We start from the raw sequence: 12,937 nt of genomic DNA on the forward strand, positions 1-12,937 counted from the left end.
GGAAAATGATATAGATCCAGATACAAATTTTTTCTCCCACATCAGTAATAGTTGTTTTTATTATACAGATGATCAATATAATAGCAACATTGAATGTGATAACAAATTGTCAATTAATCATTTTAATAGTAGAAGCTTGTATGCAAATTACAACAACATTAAGAACTTTTTGGAACACATCAACGAACCCTTCAAAGTGATTGCTGTCACAGAAACATGGATTGATGATAAAAAAGGAATATATTTTGATCTGGAGGGATATGAACTAAACTACATCAACAGAACCAACAAAAATGGAGGAGGAGTAGCTGTGTACGTGATGAAGAACCTGAACTACAAAGTGGTAAAAAACATGTCATTTGCCATAGATAATATCTTAGAATGTATAACCATTGAAATATGTCAGGAAAAAAGCAAAAACATATTCATCAGTTGTATATATAGATCACCTAAGTCAAGTATAGAAACATTTGAAGAATGGATCAAGGCAACTTACATGGACAATGGTCAAAGAATAATGTTCTTATGTGGTGACTTTAATATTGACTTATTGAACCCCAACAAGCAAAAGTCTATTGATGACTTCATTGATACAATGTACAGCATCAGTCTATATCCTAAAATCACAAAGCCAAGCAGAATCACAGGACACTGTGCCACGCTTATTGATAATATTTTTACCAATGATTTTGATAATAACACTACTAGTGGTCTAAATATAAGCGACGTTAGTGATCATCTGCCAGTTTTTACAATATATGATGGAAACTACAAGAAGAACATGGAAGACAAAAGGACATTTCGAAGACTATGCACAGAGAAGAGAATGACTGCCTTCAAAATTGAGCTACAAAAGCAAGATTGGGACAATGTGTATAATGAAAAAGAGGTTGATGAAGCATATGAACATTTCTTAAACAAGTTCATAATACTTTATGACAAACATTGTCCATGGATACAACTCAGTAACAAGCAGAGAAAGAATAATCAACCATGAATGACAAAAGGATTAAAAAATGCTTGTAAGAAGAAGAATACACTATATAGAAAATGTATAGCACAAAGAACTATAGAGGCAGAAATTAAGTACAAAAAGTATAAAAACAAGTTAACAGACATACTACGATCATGTAGAAAAGAATATTACAGTGAATTATTGGACAGGAACAAAAATAATATGAGAGCAACATGGGGCATCCTCAATAGCATTATTAAAAATGAAACTAAGAGGGACCATCCTCAATACTTCTTAGATGAAAATAAAAAAAATGACAATATAAAGGAAGTAGTTGAAAGCTTCAATAATTATTTTGTAAATATTGGACCAAAATTGGAAGAAAGGATTCCAGACCCAGTTCCAATTGAGGACTATAATGATACCATAGAGCGAAATCCCAACTCCATGTTCCTCAGTAATGTGACACAGGAGGAAATAGTTACAATCGTGAAAAAATGTAAATCTAAGACTTCAACTGATTGTAACGGAATTGATATGGAAACGATAAAAAAGGTTATTGAAGAGATCTCAGGACCATTAATGTATATTAGTAACCTATCATTTCAAACAGGTACATTTCCAAACAAAATCAAAATAGCTAAAGTTGCACCAATTTATAAGACTGGAGACAAACATCAATTTACAAATTATAGACCTGTTTCTCTACTTCCACAATTTTCTAAAATCATTGAAAAACTGTTCAATAACAGATTAGAAAGTTTCATGAATAAAAATAGAATACTCGAAGAGAACCAATATGGATACAGAGCTAATGTTTCAACTTCAATGGCTTTAATTGAAATTACAGAAGAAATTACCAATGCAATAGATCAGGGGTGGGCAATTAATTTTTACCGGGGGCCGCCTGAGCTACCCGAGCACTGCTGGAGGGCCACATCGACAATATTTCAATTAAATTTTGATCAATATTATTTTTGATATATACCGTAAGATAAATAATAATAATAATAATAGTAATACTTCAACATAGTGTGTGTAACAGCATTCCATGACTAATATATATAAATTAACATTAATAATAAATGACAGTAAAATAAGCACACGTATGACTGAGGAGTCATAGTGTAACTTTGTGTGGTGTTTGAGTTGTCCGACTTTTTGTGTGGCCTTAAACGCACCAGTGGTTTAGTGCTATGCGTGTTGGTGACAGATGACAAGTTGGTTTTGGCCTGGTTTGTACGGCAGAAAATGACTAGTTTTTCGAGATAGAATTGTTTTACTCATGTTTTTGGTGTGGTTATGTCCGAATATAAACAGTTTTGCTAAATAAAGTGATCGATATAATTCCTGTCCTCGAAGCATCTCGATAGACGTTACAATAATTGAACGGTGTTCAATTGAACGGTGTTGACGAACACCATTAGGGCCGCTTGTTGTCACTGTCACTCAAAGTTGCATTGCAAAATTCCATAGAATAAATATGTTTATTTTGTTTATAATTCAGATGGGATTTGATTTGGTGTGCGGCATATACTTGCTGCGCGCAGCGGACGCTTGAGCAGTGCGCAATTGCGCAGGCACGCACCTTAGGTGAGGGAACGTTGCATTGCAGTTCATGTGTTGTTGAAAACACGCCATTCCTCATCAACTTTTCTCTTTTTGGCGTCTCGGGTGTAAACCGTGCATCACTTGTCGCTGCATGTGCACCTTCACTCGCAGGTTACACACGGACACACGCCCATAAATAATACTTTTCAAAATAAAAGCAGCACAGTTGTATTGCGCGCAGGACATAGATGTTTTTTCAACTTTATTTTGTAATTGCAGTTGTTCACATTCACTCACAATCACGCATACGTCCACACGGAAGTAATACAAATAACGATTTTCAAAACAAAAGCAGCACCGTTGTATTGCACACTCGACATAGATACTTTTTAAAATTTATTTTGTAATTTATAATTGGCCTCACGCGGGCCGGACAGCGACGCACAAAGGGCCGGATGCGGCCCGCGGGCCGCAGAATGCCCAGGTCTGCAATAGATAGTAAAAAATGTGCGGCAGCGGTTTTTATGGATCTAAATAAAGCATTTGACACAATTAAAGCTGCAAGCAGCATTGGTCGGGTCCGCCTTCTGGCAGGTGCTAGTCCTAGGTGTCCAATACTTTTGTCCAGTGGTAGTCCTGAGTGAGACCTACATAGAGGTTTTTGTTTCGTGTCTCTACGATATTGGTACTGGGAGTTAGAGGAAGTTGTGTCTGAGTTCACATTGTCATTATAGGCTATTGTGTGTATTGAGGCCAAAGAAGGTCTAATCGCAGTTTCGTTGTCATTTTTGGCACCGTAGCAGCATCAGTGCTGCGGGTCTTTGAAGGCTCGTAAAATCAAAACGGTAGCACGTATTAAAACGCCGTCGTGAACTTTTAATCAGAAGGGTTCAATCTCTCTCCTGTAGCAGTTTGAAGCCGAAACGACAAACGCGCTCAGAGGAGATAATGTTTGATGTTTGGTGACCGTTTGGTACAAAAATGTTGTTTTGAAATGGAGATAACAAACTTCCTGTTGATTTTTGCTGAAGGGTGTCAATGTATGAAAGGTAGGTCTAAATGAGACCTACGTAGAGGTATTTTTTTCATGTCTCTACGACGTTCCTACCGGAAGTTACAAGCAGTTTTGTCAGAGTTTTCCTCTGAGGAGCAGTTTTTTGTCAGTTTTTTCCAAAAATTATGTAGAGCACAATTTTGAGTTTTGGAATTTGGTTTTTTTTTTAGATCGCAGTTTCCACCAGTCCCGATGTGTGTGAGAAGTTTGGTGAGTTTTGAAGTATTTTAAGGGGGTCAAATTAGAGGTCAAAGACGTAAAAAGCAGTGTTTTTAGTACATTTTTGTATAAAATGGGAAATTGCCAACTCCCTGTTGATTTTCGCCCGAGAATGTGTCATTATGAGTTGTAGGGCTAAAGGAGACCTACATACAGGTTTTTGTTTCATGTCTCTACGACCTTCCTAGTTGGAGTTACAGGCAGTTTGTTTTTTTGTTTTCCTAGGGGGCGCTAGAGCTTAATTTTGTTTTTTGGGGTTAGGTTTTTGTATTAAAGTGTGCTGTACCCGAGATTGGATGTGTGTAAAAAATTTGGTGAGTTTTGAAGCATGTTAAGGGGGTCAAAGTAGTGCGCAACGGAGCGGTAGAATAATAATAATAAAGAATAATAATAATAATAAAACCTTACAAATTCAATAGGGTCCTTTCGTCCCATTGCAAAAGGACTCCCTTTGGGATTCCTTTTGAAAAGGTCCTGTGCGGACCCTAATTAAAGCTGCAAGCAGCATTGGTCGGGTCCGCCTTCTGGCAGGTGCTAGTCCTAGGTGTCCAATACTTTTGTCCAGTGGTAGTCCTGAGTGAGACCTACATAGAGGTTTTTGTTTCGTGTCTCTACGATATTGGTACTGGGAGTTAGAGGAAGTTGTGTCTGAGTTCACATTGTCATTATAGGCTATTGTGTGTATTGAGGCCAAAGAAGGTCTAATCGCAGTTTCGTTGTCATTTTTGGCACCGTAGCAGCATCAGTGCTGCGGGTCTTTGAAGGCGCGTAAAATCAAAACGGTAGCACTAATCACAACGCCGTCGTCAACTTTTAATCAGAAGGGTTCAATCTCTCTCCTGTAGCAGTTTGAAGCCGAAACGACAAACGCGCTCAGAGGAGATAATGTTTGATGTTTGGTGACCGTTTGGTACAAAAATGTTGTTTTGAAATGGAGATAACAAACTTCCTGTTGATTTTTGCTGAAGGGTGTCAATGTATGAAATGTAGGTCTAAATGAGACCTACGTAGAGGTATTTTTTTCATGTCTCTACGACGTTCCTACCGGAAGTTACGAGCAGTTTTGTCAGAGTTTTCCTCTGAGGAGCAGTTTTTTGTCAGTTTTATAAAAAAATTGCTGTAGAGCACAATTTTGAGTTTCGGGGTTCGGTTATTTTTTGAGAGCGCAATTTCTACCAGTCCCGATGTGTGTGAGAAGTTTGGTGAGTTTTGAAGTATTTTAAGGGGGTCAAATTAGAGGTCAAAGATGTAAAAAACAGTGTTTTTAGGACATTTTTGTCAAAAATGGTAAATTGCCAATTTCCTGTTGATTTTCGCCCGAGAATGTGTCATTATGAGTTGTAGGTCTAGAGCAGACCTACATACAGGTTTTTGTTTCATGTCTCTACGACCTTCCTAGTGGGAGTTACAGGCAGTTTGTTTTTTTTTTTTCCTAGGGGGCGCTAGAGCTCAATTTTGTGTTTTGGGGTTAGGTTTTTATATTAAAGTCTGCTGGCACACTTTTTGGATGTGTGTAAAAAATTTGGTGAGTTTTGAAGCATGTTAAGGGGGGCGAAGTAGTGCGCAAAGCTGCGGTATAATAATAATAATAATAATTAAAGCTGCAAGCAGCATTGGTCGGGTCCGCCTTCTGGCAGGTGCTAGTCCTAGGTGTCCAATACTTTTGTCCAGTGGTAGTCCTGAGTGAGACCTACATAGAGGTTTTTGTTTTGTGTCTCTACGATATTGGTACTGGGAGTTAGAGGAAGTTGTGTCTGAGTTCACATTGTCATTATAGGCTATTGTGTGTATTGAGGCCAAAGAAGGTCTAATTGCATTTTCGTTGTCATTTTTGGCACCGTAGCAACTTTAGTGCTGCGGGTCTTTGAAGGCTCGTAAAATCAAAACGGTAGCACTAAATAAAAATCCGTATAGAACTTTTAATCAGAAGGGTTCAATCTCTCTCCTGTAGCAGTTTGAAGCCGAAACGACAAACGCGCTCAGAGGAGATAATGTTTGATGTTTGGTGACCGTTTGGTACAAAAATGTTGTTTTGAAATGGAGATAACAAACTTCCTGTTGATTTTTGCTGAAGGGTGTCAATGTATGAAATGTAGGTCTAAATGAGACCTACGTAGAGGTATTTTTTTCATGTCTCTACGACGTTCCTACCGGAAGTTATAAGCAGTTTTGTCTGAGTTTTCCTCTAAAAAGCATTTTTTTCTCTGTTTTATTAAAAAATTGCTCTAGAGCACAATTTTGAGTTTCGGGGTTCGGTTTTTTTTTGAGATCGCAATTTCTACCAGTCCCAATGTGTGTGCGAAGTTTGGTGAGTTTTGAAGTATTTTAAGGGGGTCAAATTAGAGGTCAAAGATGTAAAAAACAGTGTTTTTAGTACATTTTTGTCAAAAAAGGTAAATTGCCAATTTCCTGTTGATTTTCGCCCGAGAATGTGTCATTATGAGTTGTAGGTCTAGAGCAGACCTACATACAGGTTTTTGTTTCATGTCTCTACGACCTTCCTAGTGGGAGTTAGAGGCAGTCTGTTTTTTTTTTTCCTAGGGGGCGCTAGAGCTCAATTTTGTGTTTTGGGGTTAGGTTTTTATATTAAAGTCTGCTGGCACACTTTTTGGATGTGTGTAAAAAATTTGGTGAGTTTTGAAGTATGTTAAGGGGGTCTAAGTAGTGCGCAAAGCTGCGGAATAATAATAATAATAAAGAATAATAAAACATTACAATAACAATAGGTTCCTTTGTAACCAGTACAAAGGACTCCCTGAGGGAGTCCTTTGTACAGGGTACAGGGCGGACCCTAATAATTAAAGCTGCAAGCAGCATTGGTCGGGTCCGCCTTCTGGCAGGTGCTAGTCCTAGGTGTCCAATACTTTTGTCCAGTGGTAGTCCTGAGTGAGACCTACATAGAGGTTTTTGTTTCGTGTCTCTACGATATTGGTACTGGGAGTTAGAGGAAGTTGTGTCTGAGTTCACATTGTCATTATAGGCTATTGTGTGTATTGAGGCCAAAGAAGGTCTAATTGCATTTTCGTTGTCATTTTTGGCACCGTAGCAACTTTAGTGCTGCGGGTCTTTGAAGGCTCGTAAAATCAAAACGGTAGCACTAATCACCACTCGTTCGTCAACTTTTAATCAGAAGGGTTCAATGTCTCTCCTGTAGCAGTTTGAAGCCGAAACGACAAACGCGCTCAGAGGAGATAATGTTTGATGTTTGGTGACCGTTTTGTACAAAAATGTTGTTTTGAAGGAGGAATAGCAAACTTCCTGTTGATTTTTGCTGAAGGATGTCAATCTATGAAATGTAGGTCTAGGCAACACCTACATAGAGGTATTTTTTTCATGTCTCTACGACGTTCCTACCGGAAGTTACAAGCAGTTTTGTCAGATTTTTCCTCTGAGGAGCAGTTTTATCTCTTTTTTTTCCAAAAATTATGTAGAGCACAATTTAGAGTTTTGGGATTCGGTTTTTTTTTTAAATCACAGTTTCCACCAGTCCCAATGTGTGTGAGAAGTTTGGTGAGTTTTGAAGTATTTTAAGGGGGTCAAATTAGAGGTCAAAAATCAAAAATGAGTGTTTTTAGTCATTTTTTGTCTTGAAGGGGAAATTGCCAACTTCCTGTTGGTTTTCGCCCGAAGAAGTGAAATTATGAATTGTAGGTCTAACTGAGACCTACATACAGGTTTTTGTTTCATGTCTCTACGACCTTCCTAGTGGGAGTTAGAGGCATTTTTCTTCCTAGGGGGCGCTAGAGAGCAATGTTGATTTTTGGTATTTTTTTTTACCACTAAAGTGTGCTGTACCCGGGGTTTAATGTGTATGTCAAATTTGGTGAGTTTTGAAGCATGTTAAGGGGGGCGTAGTAGTGCGCAAAGCTGCGGAATAATAATAAAGAATAATAATAATAATAATAATAAAACCTTACAATTTCAATAGGGTCCTTTCGTCCCATTGCAAAAGGACTCCCTTTGGGATTCCTTTTGAAAAGGTCCTGTGCGGACCCTAATTAATCACAATATTTTAATAAAAAAACTAGAACGATATGGCATCAGAGGGTTAGTCTTAAACTGGATAAGAAGTTATCTAACGAACAGGAAACAATACGTGAAGCTAGGCGAACACACGTCTACAACGCTAAATATATCCTGTGGTGTACCTCAGGGATCAATACTAGGACCTAAATTATTCAATCTCTATATAAATGACATTTGTAAAGTTACAAAATATTTAATTAGTATTATTTGCGGATGATACAACAGCGTTTTGTTCAGGAGAGAACACACAGGAGATAATACAAATAATAACAGAAGAAATTAACAAATTAAAAAGATGGTTTGACAAAAACAGACTATCGTTGAATCTTAGTAAAACTAAAATAATGCTATTTGGTAACAGTAGAAGAGAAAGTCAAACACAAATACAAATAGACGGAATAGAAATTGAAAGAGTAAACGAAACCAAATTTCTAGGTATAATGATTGATGATAAATTGAACTGGAAATCTCACGTAAAAAATATACAACATAAAGTTGCAAGAAACACGTCAATAATGAATAAAGCAAAACATGTTCTAGACCAAAAATCCCTTCATATTCTCTACTGCTCACTAGTGTTACCATATCTGAGCTACTGTGTAGAAATATGGGGAAATAATTACAAAAGTACACTTCATCCATTAACGGTGTTACAAAAAAGATCAGTTAGAATAATACATATTGTTGGATATAGAGAACATACAAACCCTTTATTTATTGAATCAAAAATACTGAAATTCCACGACATAGTGAATTTGCAAACAGCTAAAATTATGCACAAAGCAAACTATAACCTGCTACCCAAGAATATACAACAATTCTTCTCAAAAAAAGAGGAGAAATATAATCTTAGAGAAAAACGTAATTTAAAACATTTGTTTGCACGTACAACACTTAAGACCTTCAGTATATCAGTATGTGGAATTAAATTATGGAATGGATTAAGCAAAGCAATCAAACAATGTACTAATATGATCCACTTCAAGAAACTCTTCAAACTTAAAGTGTTTACAAAGTACAAAGAAGAAGAACCATGACAAACATTCTCAATTTATTTAATCCATCCATTCATTAATTCTTAAAGTAATCTTACTTATCTCATCATATGAAATATGACTTACTTCACCAATTATTATTATTAAATTCTTACTATTATTTATTTATTTATTTTTATTGTGATTACGTATGGAGTTCATTGTGAAAAAATTGTGAACAGGAAGTGAACAAAAAGTTTTGCAACTGTTATGTAAAGAAAAGGGGTAGGATTAAATAAGCTCTGCTTCTTCCTACTCCTTTTCGAACATGTTGAAAAGAAACTGGAAATTGTGATGTATCATGTTGTATGCTTGCATGTTCGAAATAAACTCAAACTCAAACTCAATTATAATGCACCACGGGCGACAAGAGTGACTAGATATATTACTGTATATTCACATGCAGCACGGCTTTCTTTATGCTTTTCCTATGTCTATGGATGTTCTCATCCATCCATACATCCATTTTCTTCCGCTTATCCAAGGTCGGGTCGCGGAGGAAGCAGCCTAAGCAGAGAAGCCCAGACTTCCCTCTCTCCAGCCATTTCGTCCAGCTCCTCCCAGGGGATCCTGAGGCGTTCCCAAGCCTGTTGGGAGAAATAGTCTTCCCGACGTGTCCTGGGTCTTCCCCGTGGCCTCCTACCGGTCGGACGTGCCCTAAAAACCTCCCCTGGGGGACATCCTGACCAGATGCCCGAACCACCTCATTTGGCTCCTCTCGATGTGGAGGAGCAGCGGCTTTACTTTGAGCTCCTCCCGGATGGCAGAGCTTCTCACCCTATCTCTAAGGGAGAGCCCCGCCACCCGGCGGATGAAACTCATTTCGGCCGCTTGTACCCGTGATCTTGTCCTTTCGGTCATAACCCAAAGCTCATGACCATAGGTGAGGATGTGGACGTAGATCGACTGGTAAATTGAGAGCTTTGCCTTCTGGCTCATCTCCTGCTTCACCACAACGGATGGATACAGTGTCCTCTAGTCTTAGGCCCCGTTTACACTAAGGTTATCCAGGGTAAATCCCACCTAACCTTATCCTTGTCCACACACACACAATGGTCGTTTAAGACCCCCTACCACCTCTGTCTGCCTTCGCAACACGACCTAGTACACATGTGCGGAAAATGTGCACGTCATAGTCACCTCCAGTGTTGCTTTGTGTGCAAGTTCTTAAATTAAATGTAACCTATCTGAACAATATCCAGTGTTGTGGTATTTCAATTAACTGGAATCCAGTGTGATATGGGGCCCTATTGTAGTGAATCACACCTGAGCCATCATAAATTAATCAAATCTTTATTAGACACGTAAACAATGTGATAAAGAACATTTTACAACAATCAATCTAGGGATCTAGATATCTGGTCAGGACACTTCTCACTCTTTTGCCTTCACCTTCATTGTTCATTCGGTTTTGGTGACTTTATATACTCTGGACCTAGACGTTGAGTCCGCGACATACATGGCGGACAATAACTGATACAGTCTGCTTTGCCAGTCCAAAAGCATTCGCCGTTTTCCGTAGTCTTCTCTCGACGGCCAGGTAATCCGAGGCACACGCTACCTTTTTTATCACATCCATGGGAGCCCACATTTTTGTTGTCTCTCCTTCGACAAATGGACAAAGTTTTTCGGTAAGTAGAATCACAGCTGACCCGGATATTCGAAAGTTCTGAGACGTGTTGTATCCGAAATAGGTGCAATCGCGCGTTTTCTTCTATTAAGATATTCATGAGTGATTTCCACAAGCGTCTGTACATGTACAAAAATGAGAAACACGGGCATGTCTGGATGACTCGCCTCCATCTTTCCAGTGGTTAGCTCTGGTTGTTATGAAGCTGGCTGTGGCGTGTTCTTTCTGACGTCACTTTCTGTGTGGGGCACGGTCTTTTTGACTTCACTTCCTCAGTTTGTAAACGATCAATGAGTCCATACAAAGTTAAGAGCTGGAGATTCAAGAAATACACGGCCCACTTACCCGTGTAAAAAATTGTCCAAGGAGGGTTACCTTAAACAATGGTTTAGTGTGGCTGAACGGGGCTTAGGATAAATAGTTATTCGTTTAAGGGGTTATCTGGCTTAGTGTAGACCAGCGTTTCTCAAAGTGTGGGGCGCGCCCCACTGGTGGGGAATAGAGACATGACAGGTGGGGCGCGAGGAACGGGAGGAAATTTCACTTTAAATTTTTTTATTTATTATTATATTCTTAGATTTTTTTTTTTACTATGCTTTCATTTTCTATACACACTGTAAATAACTTTGTGATTCTGTCTGTGAAATCCACTATATAAATAAATGTAAATTACTTATTTTTCCTGTAGGCTTTAAATTTCTAGGTAGGAGCGAAAGTTTGACAGATATAGCAACAAATGGGGGCTAAGCGGAACAAACTTTTGCGGGGATGGGTAGCAGGCTAAGAGTGGCAGTGTCAAGCCTGCAACCCCGATTTGAAAAGCTGTGCAGTGCAAAACAGGCTCATTGCAGCCACTAATGCTGGAGTACTGTAAAACTCATGTTCACTTGCCCTGTCTTGCCAAAAGCATAGCTCCTCCTTTTTTTTGTGTGCAAATATTGCAAAGTGGCACTTTTATTTTATTTATTATTGAACTTGATGCAAGTTATTTGATTTATTTTTGAACTTGATGCAAGTTATAACATTTTTATTTGATTTATTATTGAACTTGATGCAAGTTATTTTATTTATTATTGAACTTGATGCAAGTTATACCACAGCTGCACAGTTATTTTATTTATTATTGAACTTGATGTTATTTTATGTTATTGAGTTTGAATGTATACAACTTGATGTTACTTGATGTTCAATAAATTTGAAAATGTTAAGCTTGGCATTAGCGTTCTGTTGGGGCGATGGGGGCAGGTGGGGCTTGAAAACTCCCCCTTGTAAAAAGTGGGGGATGACAAAAAAAGTTTGAGAACCACTGGTGTAGACATAGTCTTAGACTGATCAGATCTAGTCTTGCGACTGGAGCAAAAAACCTTAAATACTTATACTCCAACACCAGGAAGGTGTGACTGGGAATGGATTGTAGTGAGAAAAAAAACTGTTAAAATGCAAACGAGCAATCCTACTGTCAATGCCAACAACAGTTGTTGAAATGGAATTTCCCCTCGTTAGCATAATCTCAGAGATTGTTTTTCTCTTTACAAATCCAATGTGTTCCAACTACACTGTACAGGTAGTGCTTTATAGACGGAACAACAGTGAGAGGCTGAATGGTTTCTTTGTGGTGACAGCAGAGTGTCACTTGTGGCAAAGCCCCCTGGGAGACAGAGGTCATGTCAAATATCTGCTCAAAGCCGCTCAGTGATGCTTCCAGTTTTATTTCTTTGCCTCATAATAATAATACAGCCATATAGCCATACAATTTCTGATGCTCTGCACGTCCGCTTGCCTTTTTTTTTTGTGGTCTGTGTGGTGCATACTTAAGCCACGGCCCAAACAACAGTGGCTGTCGCTAAAATGAAAAAGTCCTGATCCATAGAAGGTAGATTGAGGGATAAAGCATTGTGATTAAGATCGTATTAATGGGGCCAAAGCAGGCTGGAAAGCTTTAATCAGTGTCTGTGTGCCAGTAATCCCTTTCCCTTCAAACCGAACCGAACATAGTTTAATCCCCCACCCCTTTCTTGGGTCACAGTGTGCATAAAAACACACACCTGCATGCACACACACGGGGTTGTGAGAGTCTTGGTTTAGAGGTGGGGCATCCTGAAATGGAGAAGCCTTACACTGGGAGAAACAACTGGTGGAGGAAAGACAGAGATGGTAGATTGTATATATACAGACAGGGTGAATATAAGAGGGTGCAAGTGGTGGACGCGACCACTGATTTTTCTCGGTAAGTTCAAGATAACTTGACAGCTTCTGATACTATAGTTGGAGCCCCGGTGTTGAAATAATAACTGATGCATCTTTGTGTGTTTGTGCTTTCTTTTACCTGGAAGCATGTAAACTCAAATGTATTGGTGCATTATGTTATTGTGCTTTTTCGGTAACACTTTAGTATGGGGAACATATTCACCATTAATTAGTTGCTTATTAACAACAGAAAATTAGTAATATATTGGCACTTAATTAGT

The sequence above is a fragment of the Entelurus aequoreus genome, linkage group LG07 (genome assembly GCF_033978785.1).
Source record: "Entelurus aequoreus isolate RoL-2023_Sb linkage group LG07, RoL_Eaeq_v1.1, whole genome shotgun sequence".
Lineage (NCBI taxonomy): Eukaryota > Metazoa > Chordata > Actinopteri > Syngnathiformes > Syngnathidae > Entelurus > Entelurus aequoreus.